Source organism: Chiloscyllium plagiosum, unplaced genomic scaffold (assembly GCF_037043375.1).
Source record: "Chiloscyllium plagiosum isolate Xiang-an unplaced genomic scaffold, Cpla_swu_hap1 HiC_scaffold_17, whole genome shotgun sequence".
NCBI lineage: Eukaryota > Metazoa > Chordata > Chondrichthyes > Orectolobiformes > Hemiscylliidae > Chiloscyllium > Chiloscyllium plagiosum.
This window is the reverse complement of record NW_028270155.1, coordinates 43,894,337-43,910,572: the sequence shown is the minus strand read 5'-3', so window position 1 is coordinate 43,910,572 and position 16,236 is coordinate 43,894,337.

Below are 16,236 nucleotides of genomic sequence, written 5' to 3'. Positions count from 1 at the left end.
ACTTTGAGTTTTACGATACTGAAAACTGTGACAGTATGACGTTAGTTAATTCTAAAATCCATGTAATATCAAAGTGCAGGAAAACATCTAATTAGTGAAATTGTTCTGTTTAACTTTTCTCCTTCCCTGACCCTCTGAAGACAAAGTTCTAGACACAGTTAATTGAACATGAATATTTCAAAAAGAATAAGGATGAACATAGCTGTTGTACTAGTTTGAAAATGAAGACTAACTCACTGAATCCCCCTGACTCCATGATCCTTTTGTGTAGTGTTGGTGACACACATTTAAGTGATTATATCCAGTTAAGATGTTATCCAGAAAGTGCCAATGTTTAGTAATTTACCATTGATTGCAAATTATTACAGAGGAGAAAGTGCTGGATGTCTTGAAACGGTTAAAGGTGGATAAATCCCCAGGACCTGATCAGGTGTACCCGAGAACTCTGTGGGAAGCTAGAGAAGAGATTGCTGGGCCTCTTGCTGAGATGTATGTATCATCGATAGTCACAGGTGAGGTGCCGGAAGACTGGAGGTTGGCAAACGTGGTGCCACTGTTTAAGAAGGGTGGTAAAGACAAGCCAGGGAACTATAGACCAGTGAGCCTGACCTCAGTGGTGGGCAAGTTGTTGGAGGGAATCCTGAGGGACAGGATGTACATGTATTTGGAAAGGCAAGGACTGATTACAGATAGTCAACATGGCTTTGTGTGTGGGGAATCATGTCTCACAAACTTGATTGAGTTTTTTGAAGTAGTAACAAACAGGATTAAAGAGAGCAGAACGGTAGATGTGATCTATAGGGACTTCAGTAAGGCATTCGACAATGTTCCCCATGGGAGACTGATTTGCAAGGTTAGATCTCATAGAATACAGGGAGAACTAGCCATTTGGATACAGAACTGGCTCAAAGGTAGAAGACAGAGGGTGATGGTGGGGGGTTGTTTTTCAGACTGGAGGCCTGTGACCAGTGGAGTGCCACAAGGATCTACGTTTTGTCATTTACATAAATGATTTGGATGTGGGCATAAGAGGTGCAGTTAGTAAGTTTGCAGATGACACCAAAATTGGAGGTGTAATGGACAGTGAAGACGGTTACCTCAGATTACAACAGGATCTGGACCAGATGGGCAAATGGGCTGAGAAGTAGCAGATGGAGTTTAATTCAGATAAATGCGAGGTACTGCATTTTGGGAAAGCAAATCTTAGCAGGACTTATACACTTAATGGTAAGGTCCTAGGGAGTTTTGCTGAACAAAGACACCTCAGAGTATAGGTTCATAGGTCCTTGAAAGTGGAGTCGCAGGTAGATATGATAGTGACGAAGGCGTTTGGTATGCTTTCCTTTATTGGTCAGAGTATTGAGTACAGGAGTTGGGAGGTCATGTTGAGGCTGTACAGGACATTGGTTAGGCCACTGTTGGAATATTGAGTGCAATTCTGGTCTCCTTCCTATTGGAAAGATGTTGTGAAACTTGAAAGGGTTCAGAAAAGATTTACAAGGATGTTGCCAGGGTTGGAGGATTTGAGCTATAAAGAGAGGCTGAACAGGCTGGGGCTGTTTTCCCTGGAGCGTCGGAGGCTGAGGGGTGACCTTATAGAGGTTTACAAAATTATGAGTGGCATGGATAGGATAAATAGACAAAGTCTTTTCCCTGAGATCGGTGAGTCCAGAACTAGAGGGCATAGGTTTAGGGTGAGAGCGGAAAGATATAAAAGAGACCTAAGGGGCAACTTTTTCACGCAGAGGATGGTACGTGTATGGAATGTGCTGCCAGAGGATGTGGTGGAGGCTGGTACAATTGCAACATTTAAGAGGCAGTTGAATGGGTATATGAATAGGGAGGGTTTGGAGGGATATGGGCTGGGTGCTGGCAGGTGGGACAAGATTGGGTTAGGATATCTGGTCGGCATGGACGGGTTGGACTGAAGGGTCAGTTTCCATGCTGTACATCTCTATGACTCTATAACTGCTGGACTGACTTGTGGAGTCTTATTTTTGACACATGCCACGTTTACAGCTGCAATTGAGACATCATGTGAGAGATTGCTCTCAGTTTGGTCATAACTGTTGAATATTTTGCATTGTGGAATCAAAAGGAATAGATGGACAACTTTTGGAAAGAATTGCTGGACAAAATCCAATAATTCAAAATAGTTGTTACAGAAATAAATCAAATAAACAAATTTATTATTATTTACTACCAGCATCACTTTTTTTAAAAATTACTAGGTTTTTTTTCTCCTCCTTCTCAATCTTACAGTTTTTCAATTTCTACTTCCCTTTTATATTTATTTTATATCCCCTTCAATTTCTTTCAAATTTTCACTAACTTTCCTTCTTCCCTCCAGTACATTTTGCTTTCTTTCTTGGTCTCTCTGGTCACTAAGACCCTCACATTCTCTTACTTCCATCAGGTTTTGCACCACTTTGTTACTTCCTCCCACTTAAAGGCTGAGCACATACTATCTCACTGAACAGAGTTTGCTCCTTACTACTGTGGCAGGAGTACATAGAATCTAGAACATAGAACATTACAGTGCAGTAAAAGCCCTTCGGCCCTCAATGTTGAGCCAACCTGTGAAAATAATCTGATGCCCATCTAACCTACATCGTTCCATTATTATCCATATGTATGTCCAATGCTCATTTAAATGCCCTTAACGTTGGTGAGTCTACTACTGTTGCAGGCAGGCCATTCCATGCCTCTACTTCTCTCTGAGTGAAGAAACTACCCCTGATATCTGTCCTAAATCTATCACCCTTCAATTTAAAGTTTTGTCCCTTCATGTTAAAAATCACACAATACCAGGTTATCGTCCAACAGGTTTAATTGGAAGCACTAGCTTTCGGAGCTCTGCTCCTTCATCAGGTCCCCTCATGTTAGCCTTCACCATCCAAGTAATGGTGAGAAAGTTTGGAAGACTGTAGCAAATGTGATAAAAATCAGATTCTTAAAATCCAGAATTTTTAAAAAATTTATCGATTTGTTCCTTGTACCTTAAATAGCATCTAACGAATCTTGGCCTTGAGCAGTGACTACCTTATTTCCATACATTTGTATCTCATTAAAACTGCTACTTTATCTATTCACATAAAACTTCCAATTCTCTCCTCCATCAAGGAACTGGAGGGCACAAATTCCCGAAAGGTAAATCAGAGTGGGTAGTTGGCTGTTGCAGTTCAACAAATACTTAGAAATCTTTGTAAATGCAATTGCTTCTTCACAACAGCTTTCCTACAAGATCTACAGACACAGTCCTCCTCAGTCTTTCATCTACTCAAACTGGCATCAATAAACCACCAGCCTCACCACATGATCATTCCTGCTCTTGGACCAGCTCTCACACCATATCAGCCCTTCAACACTTTGGAGTTGACAGATACCTACAACTTACATACTTCTGCTTCAAGATGATAAATCTTTCCCCTCTCACTTAAACCTATGTCCTCTGGTTCTGGACTCCATACCCTGGGAAAACATTGAGGATCTCCCAAATCCCTCCAATCTGTGGCTTTCTGCAATATTTCTCCGCTTAAGTAAAATTCAGCTCCGCTACTCTTCCTGCCAAAATACATATCCTCTCATTTTCCCACATTATATTTCATCTGCCAAAATTTTACCCATTCATTAAACCTTACTATATCTCTGTGCAGTCTCTTTGTGTCATTCCCTTCACTTCCCACGTATTTTTTGGGTCATCTGTAAACTTGACTACACTACAATCACTTTGCTCATCCAAGTCATCAATATATATTGTAATTGTAGTCCGAGCGCTGATCCCTGTGACACACCACTTGTTATGGAACGCCATCCTGAAAATGCCCTCCTTATTCTGATTCTCTGTCCTCTATTAGTTAGCCAATACTAATGCTAATACATTATATCCAAACCATGGCTGTTACCTTATTAAGTGGCCTAATATGTTGTACCTTCTGAAAATCTCAATATATTATCACTACTACTTTCCCTTTATCTATCCTGTTTGTTACCTCTTCAAAGAATTCTAGTAAATTTGGCATACGTGAATCCATAAGAGAAAGTGAGGACTGCAGATGCAGTCCTGAAGAAGGGCTCATGCCCGAAATGTCGATTCTCCTGCTCCTTGGATGTTCCTGACCTGCTGCGCTTTTCCAGCAACACATTTTCAGCATATGTGAATCCATGCTGACTCTGATCATATTATGTATTTCTAAATGCTTCATAATGAACTCTAACATTTTTCTAAAACAGACATTAAGCTGACTATCCTACGATTTGCCTCTTCTTTGTCTCCTTCACTTTTAAATAAAGGCATTACATTGGCCATTTTCCAATCTTCTGGGAACTTTCTAGAATGTAAGGATTCCTGGAAGATTATTATCAGTGATACCACCTTCTATGTAGTTACTTTCTTTAATATCCTCCAGTGTATCCTATCAAGTACAGGTGACTTATCAGTCTTTCTTTCATCGTTCTTCCAAGCCATTTTTCTCTCATGTTACTTCTTTCTTCTCCTCCTTTTGCCCCTTAATTAGCAATTTAAAATGCTATTACTGTCTTTTACTGTAAAGACTGATGAAAAATATATTTTTCAACTCCTCTGCCATTTCCACATTGCTTGTTATTTGGAATAAAATCTCTACACTGTGAAAACAGGCGATATGGCCCAATCCTCAGGACAATAACCCACCCAGACCCCAACTCTATTATTCTACATTTACCCCTAACTAATCCACCTAACCTACACATCACTAAACGCTATGAGCAATTTAGCATGGCCAATTCACCTAACCTACACATCTTTGGATTGCGAGAGGAAACCACAGCATCCAAAGAAAATCAACGCAGACACATGGAGAACGTGCAAATTCCACACAGTCACCAGAGGCTGGAATCAAATCTGGGTGCTTAGCACTGTGAGGTATTAGGACTAACCACTGCATCACCATGCCTCCTTATAATTGCTATGTCCCTATATAGCCCTACATATAGCTTAATTCTCTAATGGGCCAATGTTCACTTTCCCTTTTCTTTTGCTTATTTAAAGAGCTCTTGCTGTTTCTCTTTAATATTAGTCGCATCTTTGCTCTCAGAGTTTATTTTCTCTCTGTTCATTTTTGGTTGTCTTTTGTGGATTTTTAAAACTTTCCCAATCCTTTGTCTCACTGCATGATTTTTCTTTCAACTTGACCCTACTGTTAAATTCCCTGATTAACCACAGTTGACTTACCTCCTTTGTAGAACCCTTCTTGTCTACTCGGAAACATCCTCACAGTGAGCCATTAACTATTTGCTTAAATATCTGCCATTGTTCTTCAATCACCTTTACTGCTAAACTCCAATCCCAGTCCACTCCAGCCAGGTCTGCCTTAATTTCTTTATAATTACCCTTATTTAAGATCAGCATAGTTGTTTCTAAGCCACATTCCTCCCTCTCAAACTGAATGCTAACTTGTACCATGTTATGGTCACTGTTTCCTCGGTCATCTTTTACTCTGACATAATTTATTAAACCTGCCTCATTATACATCACCAGATCCAAAATAGCTTAATCCCTGGTTGGATCCACAACATATTGTTCTAGGAAATTGTCCCCAGTACATTCTATGAATTTTTCCTCATAACTACCTCTACCAATCTGTCTATCACAATCTACATAAAGATTGAAGTCACCCATCATTAAAACACTTGTTCCGGGAGTGGTGCAGTGGTTAGCACTGCTGCCTCAGAGTGCCAGGGACTTGGGTTCAATTCCTACCTCAGACAATAGTCTGTGTGGAGTTACATGTTCTCCCTGTGTCTGGGTGCTCTGGTTTTATCCAAAAATGTGCAGGTTAGGTTAATTAGCCATGCTAAATTGCCCATAGTGTTAGGTGCATTAGTAAGTGGTAAATATAGGGTAGGGGAATGGGTCTGGGTGGGTTACTCTTCAGAGGGTCGGTGTCGACTTGTTGGGCCAAAGGACCTGTTTCCATACTGTAGAGAATCAAATCTAAAACCATTGTTATTAGCTCCTGTTTTATTTTCTGTCCCACTATATATCTATTGTTAGAGGCCTATTGACAATTCCTATCAATGTCTTCAGCGTTGAACCTGTGAGCACTAATGCGTCATGCAGTTTTTATTGGCAGACAGCTGTGGTACAAAGACAAGTGGACATGTGAACTGCACAGTGAAATCTCCGGGTCTTGAATGGCAGTGCTTCCCCCTTGAAAAGCTAATGCATAGAATTAACATTTCCTTGCAGTGATGTATGCAACCATCACTGATTCTGTACTGTCACTCACCTAGGGTAGCTTCTAGTTGAAATCAGGAAAATTCACGCTTTGTTTCTTTCCGTCAATCACGATAAGAAAAACACATGTCAAATGGAGCCTAGGATAGTCAACACGTTGAAATTTGATGTCCTGAATGCTTCCCGCTTTTACATTGGATCCTGACAATGTTCTTTGAAAATGATTTGACCTGCACTTTCTAACTAGAAGACCACTGAACCCAATCAAATGATTTAACCCGAAAACTAAAGTGAAATTTTTTCAACTTTGCCCAGACATTTTCTTTGTTAAAAATGTGTGGCCAAAATAATCTACAAGATGGGATTTGACAATGTACCAAGACGATTGTAAACACATAGTGTGACTGCAGGCAGGCTGCCTTAGAATTTGGACTTCTAATTGCCTGTTATATTAACTGTTATATTAAGTGACGGTTATATTAACAATTATTTATTGTAAATATGGAATACTACATGAACTATTTCCAGAATGTCATTTCCATAGATTTTTGGTGGAGTAATAAGGTATGAAGCGTGAAATAAAATTGAACAAAGTGTTCAATCTGTTCTTGGTAAGCAGCTTATCTGCTGCAAAATTGTAAGAAATGACTAGTGAAAGAAACATAAGGTCACTGATCCACTGAATCAGCCAGGCACAACAAATAGAGGCCTTGAATAAATCGTCTAACAGGGTGACTGGTAAGGTTTCTGACCATCATTAAAAGCATTTGAAGAACATTTGATAGATGCTGCCCTAATAAATATAGACTATAGCACACTAGGGAGTTAATTACTGTAACCACAAGTGAGAATGGATACACAGCCCATTGCTTTCGAGATAACAGTCATTGACATTAGGAAATTGCCATCTTGTTGTGCTCTAATCAGCATGAAGGATTCTGTTTATTTTACGTATGCCTCATACATTATAAAATATTCATTCATTAGAAGGATAATGAAGAGTAATAAAATAAAACAGGAGCAAAAAAAATTGTTCACTTATTAAATGTAGTTTGATATCATTAGTCCAGTGAGATGCTAAGACGATACGGATCTCAAATAATTTATCTTGAGCAAATTGCATTTGACACAGTGTAACAGCTTTTTTGTTGTATGAACCAACACTTTTACAATTGCTTGCTCATGCTCAGGGCAGCAATCTGTTCAAACTGTGATTTCATGTGTCAGACAAGTAAAGTTGTGATTGAACATTTTCATGTTGTCCAAATCTTGTTCAAGACTCATAGAAATAGCTGCCCTTCCCAACAAATCCTCTCATTCTGAACCGTCATATCACTGCCCATCCCACACTGCATTACCCAACATTGGAGCAAAGCTCTAATTTGCTGATAGGGATATACATTACAGCATCAGGCAGTCAAGGTAATCTCTCCTTCCCCATAAAATAGCAGTTATGACAAAGATTCCAAGTACAGTTTCCTGTCCAATTAACAGGAAAAAAACTGTCTCTGATGAAAGAAAGCATATTCTAGTTGAGGGACCAGCACAGACGGTATTGCTTCGGGATCCAGTGAACTTCCTGATGTAGCAGAATTAATGAGTATTGCTTGGGAAAGTGAAGATCTTCTGATAGGCAATTCCCTTGTGTTTGGAACCTTCCAAAGAAATCCCTCAATATTGGACAATTTGGAGAGTTCTGCTTCTGTTAAGTTAATAATTACCCAAGACCAGACAGTCAATTAAAAACCTGGTTTAACTCATAGCCAATTGTTAAACTGACCACCCCCTTGGATTTGACAATTACCACACACTCTGGCCTAGCCACCTCTCTCACCCGCTGGCTGTGCATCCCCACCACTACCTTGCCTGCTCTATCACACACACCTAACCCACGGCCTGACCTATTCTAAGCACTCCTTAACTTTGTTATGACGATGCGGGTGTACTGTACCTTTAAAAGAGTTAAAAGCAGCAGAACTACCTGACAGCACCAAGTGTTCTGAAAAAAGATGTAATGTAAACTTTTGGTCCAGCAGTTAGCGTAGCTGGTTGCCTGGAGACAAAAACAGTTTCGAATTAGACCAATCAGTTTAAATTATACCCCGAAAAATACCAAACTCTAATCAAGTTTGAATTTAGTATATTGACATTCTTAAAAGCTGATGACACAATCCAATGCTTTGGGGGGTATAAGACTGGAGAAAATTGAACAATTGGAAGGAGAACTGCCAAGCCAATGACATCTGCAAACTGCCCAGAGAATAGCTCTTTAAAGATGTCTTTATCGATCAATAGCAGAATCCCCATGAAAAAGAAAAGAAGACAAGAATACAGAGAAGAACCAAAAGCTGCCTGGTTTTGAGATAAGAAGTTTTGTTTTGTAAATCTTAATCAGGAGTTTTATCAGACTAGTATTATAGAAGGAAAGGTAAGAGATAGGTTAGAGGAAGGAGTTATAAATAGTTGTCAGTTAATTATTCTTTCTTATATTTTAAGAAATAAAGTTGTTACTTTTACTTTAACTAGTTCATGTCTTATTGAATTTTCACACATTATTGCACAGGTTAAATCTTTTCTGTATTGCTGGGTCAAATTGAGCAGGAGGGTTTACCCCATTTCGTAACAACTTACCCTACCTACCTGGCATCTTACCCAAACTGCAGCCTACCCTCTTGGCACATGATGTACCCTGCGCCCTATTCATCTGGCATATTACCTCCCTGGCATCCTACGCATCTGGCATCCTATTTACATGTCATCCTGGCACTTTACCCTGACACTTAATTTAAGAACAATAATATGCTGTGCCCAAGCTCATTTACATTCACTTAATATTGTGAGTCAGCAAAGGAATATTTTACCATTTACAAATTCTAATCCATGTAACAAAACTTGGAGCGATATATTTAATTGTGCAATCAGGAATAATGCCATTTGTTATGACATGTCCTTCATCATGACAGTGTAGCCGTTATATGATATATTTTGCCAAAAGAGCTAATCTTTCTTTAAATTGAACCTGAAAAGGTGACTACTGGGCATCACATGACGGCCGATTCACTTCAGCCAGCCAGGCAGATGGGCTGGTGTGTTATCCATATCAATCACAGGAGTTTTACGGGAGACAATTAGCGTTCGATGAACACTTAGTAAAACATGTCCTTCTGAAAATGTGAGAATTGAAAGCTTCTGAGAGAGAAAAAGGATACCAGGAGGACACTACAGGGAATTCCAACATAATTGACTTTGCTTTGTGGAACAATGATGCATTCAAAGTTAACATTAAAAAAACATCCTGAACTTTAATCTGTCAGAAATAGGCTGAGGCGCCATTAAAACAAAGCACCAACAAGAACTCTGAATTATAGCATCAGAGAGAAAAGGAGCCCAAAAGGAAAAATAAAAGCAAGCAATCCTGTGAAAGACTATTGTACTGACAAGTTAACCACAAGTTTTAGGCTGCAGTGTTATATATGCAAAACAAAGGACCCTCCAGTACTTCACAAGACCTGTTTTGTTCAGTCCATCTGTGAAAAGAAACCCCAGACTCTCAACTACAGAAACCAAAGGAGCTGCTGAATTAAGACCTCAAGTTTTCATCCTGCTTCACTACAGAAAAAGAACCTTCAGGTAAGTAACAGGCCTGCAATGATAACAGATAATGTTCTTCTCATTTTTGAAATAATCTTTTTTTCCCATATGTATTAACACACATTAGCCTTGATCCATATTTTAATGACTGTACCATTCTCTTTACATAGTAACTTGCAGCAATAGTTTTGTAGCAAACAAATCATTGATTTTATTTAAAACTAAACTCAGTCTAAAGAACTGATCTCCAGACAAATAAACAAGAGACCAGGCTTTGAGACATGTGTTCAAACTCTACCACAGCAGATGGTGAAATTTTAATTCAATTAATTAATGTGAAGTTAAAAACTTGTCTAACTGTGACCATAAAGGCATTATTCATTGTTGTGAAAACCTACCTGGTTCACTAATGTATGTGAAAGAAGGAAATCTACCATCCTTACCTAAGCTAACTTGTATGAACTCTAGACCCATAGCAATGTGGTTGACTCTTAAAATGTCCTCTGAAATGGCATAGCAAGACATTCAGTTGTCTTAAACTGCAAAGAGTTGTAAAGAAAGCAATAAAAACTAACAGATCACATAGCATCAACTCAGGCACTGCAAGCAACAATGGAAAACACAGACTTATTGACCCCACCAAGTCCTTCTTACTAATATTTGGAGGCTTGAGTCAAAACTGTCTCATAGACTAGTCAAGCAAAAGCATGGTATTGTCATTCACATGAAATCATAACTTACAAACAATGTTCCAGAGGCAAGTATCACCATCCACAGGTAGGTCCTACCCCTGCAGCAGGACAGAGCCATCAGCTCTGGCAGCACATGTTGTGAAGCTCATGAAGTTTCATGGCTTTAAATCAAACATGAGCAAGGAAATTGTCTGCTGATTATCACTTATCGGCATGCAAACACCAATTGGAAGGGAACAAAGCCAAAGAATATATTCTTTGGGGAGACAGCAATGCATCAAAAGTGAGTCAATAGCACCACTTGTGAGTGAGCTGCTCAGGTCCTAAAGGACATAAATATTAGACTGAGCCTAAGGCAGATAGTTACAAAACCACGAAAAGGGAAAAACTTGCTGAACCTAATTTTCACAAATCTACCTGTTTCAAATGCATTTGTCTATTGCAGAGATAGTAGGTGTTCTTGTGGAGACAATTATCTATCTTTATATTGAGGATATTGTCCACTATGTGCTGTAACACTACAATCATGTTAACTGAGGTAGATTTTGAACACATCTAACAACTCAAATCTGGGCATGACCACTAGCAGCAGCACAATAGCATTAGCCACAACCTATCACCTCATTACCATCAAGCCAAGGATCAACCTTTGTTCAATAGTGTCAATCTAATAAAGCTAGAACGCAGCAGGATGCAAGAAACAAGATGAAAAGATCCCACACCAATGAATCAAATCTTAAATAAAATGAAAAACTGTAGATGCCAGAGATCTGAAACAAACAAAAACAGAAATTGCTGGAGAAATTCAGGAGGTTTGGCAGAATCTGTGGAGAGAAAACAGAGTTAATATTTTCTTTAAAAGATCAGATCTTAGTTCTGCCATCATACCAGATCAAGTTGTACAGAAGGGTAGGTGATTAATCAACTTACAGAAGGAAGAGCTAACACAAATATTTCCATTCTCAATGGTTGGAGACCTCAGTACATCAGTGAAACAGACAAGGCTGAATCACTTGCATTCACCTTCAGTCAAGCGTATCAACTGGATAATCCATCTTGGCCTCTTCCTGGGGTTCCAGCATCATAGATGCCACTCTTTAGCCAATTTGATTCATTCCATGTGATATCAAGAAGTGGCTGAAGACACTAGATACTTCAAAGTCTTTGAGTCCTGGCAACAGTGTCATAAAGCTGGTTTCTTTTTCTAAAAGCTGTTCTTTTTCTCAAGGATACTGTGTCCTTGATTGTTTTCAAAGGGGTAATAAACTGCCCTTGGTATAGGACAAACAGGAAGACAGCTAACGATCCGCATCCATGAACATCAACTAGCCATGAAACGACACGACCAGCTATCCCTAGTAGCCACACATGCAGACGACAAGCAACATGAATTTGACTGGGACAACACTACCATTATAGGGCAAGCCAAACAAAGAACAGCCAGGGAATTCCTAGAAGCATGGCACTCATCCACAAACTCCATCAACAAACACATAGACCTGGACCCAATATACCGGCCACTACAGCGGACAGCTGAAACTGACAACCGGAAGCGGCAGGGACAGGCCACTATAAATGCTGGAGGAAACACCACAGAAGCGCTTCACAGGAGGCTCCCAAGCACTGAGGATGTCACCTAGACAGGGGACGAAACGTTTGCAACAAAAACTTCCAGCTCGGCGAACAGAACCACAGCAACTGTTGTGTATATTTGGAACAGCATAATTGAATCTAGTTTGGATAGACTGAGTTCTGTAGGGGTTCTTTATTCTGTTCTTTGTGTTTCACTGTGTAATCTTGTGAATAAATTCTTTTCTGTTTTAAACCCGGTAGTCAACCTAGCTACCTCACTCCGGGTAATTTTCACTGTACACTTACCAAAACAAATTGCAAAGTTATGGTCTGGGCTGCCTGCTTAAGAATATTCTGAGTGGTCTGGCCTGCGCCATAACAACAGCACTAAAGACTTGTGCTCCAAAACTAACAGTGCCCATTGCCATGTTGCTCCAATACAGCTACAATACTGACGTCTACCAACCAATGTGGAAATATGCCTTGTATATTCTGTCCGTGAAAAGCAGTACAAATTGAACGTGGCCCTCACCAGTCTTCACTTAATCATTAAGGAAGTGATGGAAGGAGTCATCAGCAATGCTATCAAGTAGCAATTGCTCAACAATAACCTGCTCACTGACACTCAGTTTGGTTTCAGCCAGGGCCACTCAGCTCCTAACCTCATTACAGATTTGGTCCAAACATGGACAAAAGATCCGAATTGCAGGGGTGAGATGAAACAGACTGAGGTCAAGGCCACATTTGACCACATGTATCATCTAGCTAAACTAGAGTCAATGGAAATCAAAGGAAAATCCCACCGCTGGTTGGATCATACCTAAAACAAAGGAAGATGGTTGTAGTTGTTGAAGGCCAGTCATCCAAGCTCCAGGACATTACTGCAGAAGTTCCTCAGGAAAGTGTCCTAGGCTCAACCATCTTCAGCTACATTACAAATAACTTGCCTCTAGCAAAAGAAAAATCAGGTGTGGTGGTATCTGCAGATGATTCCAGAATTTTCAGTACTATTTCAACTTCTCAACGTTTGCATCATCCATGGCCAAAAGCTGGGGTTCTGGGCAACAATCAGGCTTAAGTGGCAGACAGTGTTCATACCACACAAATTCCAGGCAATGAGCATTTCCAATAAGAGAGAATCTAACCATCTCTTCAATAACATTACCATTGAGGACACACCATTATTAACACTGTGAGAAGCTATCATTTACCAAAAACTTAACTGGAGCTACAAGAGAATAAGAGGCTGGGAATTTTGCAGTGAGTAACTCACCTCCTGACTGTCACAGCCTGTTTACCATCACATTGTGTTGGGATACGTTCCACTTGCCTGGATGAGTGCAGTTCTTAAAACACACAAGAATCGTGACACTATCCAACACAAAGTAGCCCACAGGATCAGGGTTTCATCCATTGCCTTTCCCTGTACTCCCAGCACACCATAACTGCAATGTGTATCATCCATAAATTACAATGCAGCAACTTGTCAAATGCTCCACCCATGTTCTCTTCAAGTCATTCCATCTTAACTTAGAATGATATTATTATTCCAACACTATTGCTGAGTCCAAATCTTAGAATTTCCTCCCAAACAGTGCTGTGGATGTATCTATACCAGGTAGACTGTGGTTGTTTAAAAAGGCAACTCATCATTACCTTCTCAAAGGCCACTGGACATGAACAATAGGCATTGATTTTGCTAGCAACATTCACATTCCAGGAATACATTACAAAAGAGTTGATGATCTGGTGCAATATTACATTTTTGGATGTTGGCTGTCCCTCAGATAAAGTCTTGAATTGAGTCACCATCTGCTATTAAAGTCATATCAATGATTCTATGACACTATTTGTCAATTGAGGGGATTCAACCCAGTTTCCTAACCAACATAGCTCTTTCAACCAACACCACCAAATACATATTAATCAATCATTCATATCCTAACTTTGTGATACAAAATGACTAATGCATTTATCCACAGTCATTAGACTGCATAGCAATTTATTGTGCGAGTATCTCCAAGATTTGCCAATATGATAAGATGCAATACATTTGGACTATAGTTACAATACATATGTTTAAATTACAGACCTAAGTAGGAAATTTATTTTGTCTTTGTAGAAGATTGTAAGCAATTACTACCAGAGTAGTGTTTAATAGCCCCATACATCGATCTTTCAGAATTGAAATGATAGTTAAAGAAAAACAAAAATATTAAAAATATTCAACAGGTCTAGCACCATCTGTAGAGAGAAAGAACAAGTTAAATTTCAGGAAAAGGAATGAACTCTAAAGCAAGGAAGAGGATGGTGAAGCCCTAGATTCACACTCTAGAGGACATGATTTCAAATCCCACTCTGACACCTGGTGGAATTCAAGATATATGATTTATATCTGGAATTCAAGCTCTGCTTGGTAATGGTGACCATGAAACTTCCATCAATTACCATTTAAAAAGCATCTGGTGCATTAATGTTCTTCAGAGAAGGAAATCTGCTCTTTATGCCTAGCATAGCCTACATATGACACAGGATAAACGGTAATGTGGTTGAACCTAACTGTTCTCTGAAATGAGGAGGCAAGTCACAAGGGCAACCAGGGATAATTTCCCAGGAAGTCAAGGATCATGGGAGATAGGTAGGAAAGTAGGTTCAAATGAAGAATCAGATCCTATCAAATAGTAGAGAAGGCTTGATGAGACAAATGGCTTATTCCTATCCTTGTTTCTTACGATCTTATTCTGCAGCAGTAAGAAAGGGAAATTGGAAGTTGGATCAGAAATGCACACATCTCCATCTTTTAAGTAACTGTATCAAGAGACTGAGAAAAAAAAAGGCCCTTGGGAAACAGTGCAGAAAGCACAGATAAACAGGGACAAAAATCACTCATGGAAAGAGACAAAAACAAAAGTAGATAGGATTTGTAATGGGGGAGGGTTGCAGGTGGATTCTATACGAGATTACAAATGTGAGCTGGATATATATTTAAAAGTGATGAATTTAGGGGGCTACTGAGATAGAGCTGGAGAATGGGACTAGTTGGGTAGCTCTTCCAGGAGCCAGTACAACATTGGTGGGTCAAATGGCCTCCTTCTGAATTGTAAAGTTCTTTGACTCTAAAAATAGCATACAAGAGGTAAAACTAATATCTTTGAATATTTTGGATATATTATTCAATAACTGCTCACCTTTAAATTCTGACATTCCTTCTGCATCTACATTGTTTGGTTTGATTTTTAAGTGTAGTTACATAAAATTACCACTAAAAACATGGCACAGTGTCAGCGATCTCTGTCTTTCTAGATGTAGCATTGCCCTCTGCTGGTTAGTGGATGACTGATATTTGAAACATGTCGGAAAAACTGAAGTGCTGTTTAAATATTCTTAAAGAAAAAGATTTTTGAATTTTTTTACAAAATTACAAAATTCATACAAAATAGTGTAACCACTTTACAGTATAATAACAGCGTCAATATAAAATTTAAAAAACTAACTCCTAATCTACTCTACAAACTACCAAAACACAAAATAAGATATAAGAAAGAACACTCTCTATATAAAAAAATCACAGTATCGTACATTACTAACAGCAAAAAAGTAAATAAATAAATACGCATTCAAAATAAAATTATATCAAGTCATAACAAAACCTATATTTATACGGGATTCTCCCTCCCAGGGGAACCCAAACCAACAAATATTGTCCTCACGGCTAAACAAAGGCCTTAAACAGTATGGCCGATACATCTGGTGTTGTTCAAAAAGGGCCACCATGTTCTCTAAAATAATTCTGTTTTTTTGGTGCACCATATTCATAAGGAAGTCCAGGGGAATATATTCCATAACTGACCTATGCCACTTCGAAAGTCCTGGAGGACTTTCCGATACCCACCTTTCTAAAATGCTTCTCCTTGCACAAAAGGAGAGGATAGTACATAGTTTCTTCCCGTATGCATCTAGAGAAGGAAAATTTGGAAAGCCCAGAAGGAGAGACACCAGGTCCAACCCAATCTCTGTTCCCAAAATCTTTGCCAAGGCATTCGCTACACTGTCCCAATACCTACGAATTTTATGGCATGTCCACAAAAAATGAGTGAGAGTACCAACTTCTATTTTACATTTAGGGCACATTGGGGATGCTCCTGCCTTGAACTTTGCAAGCCG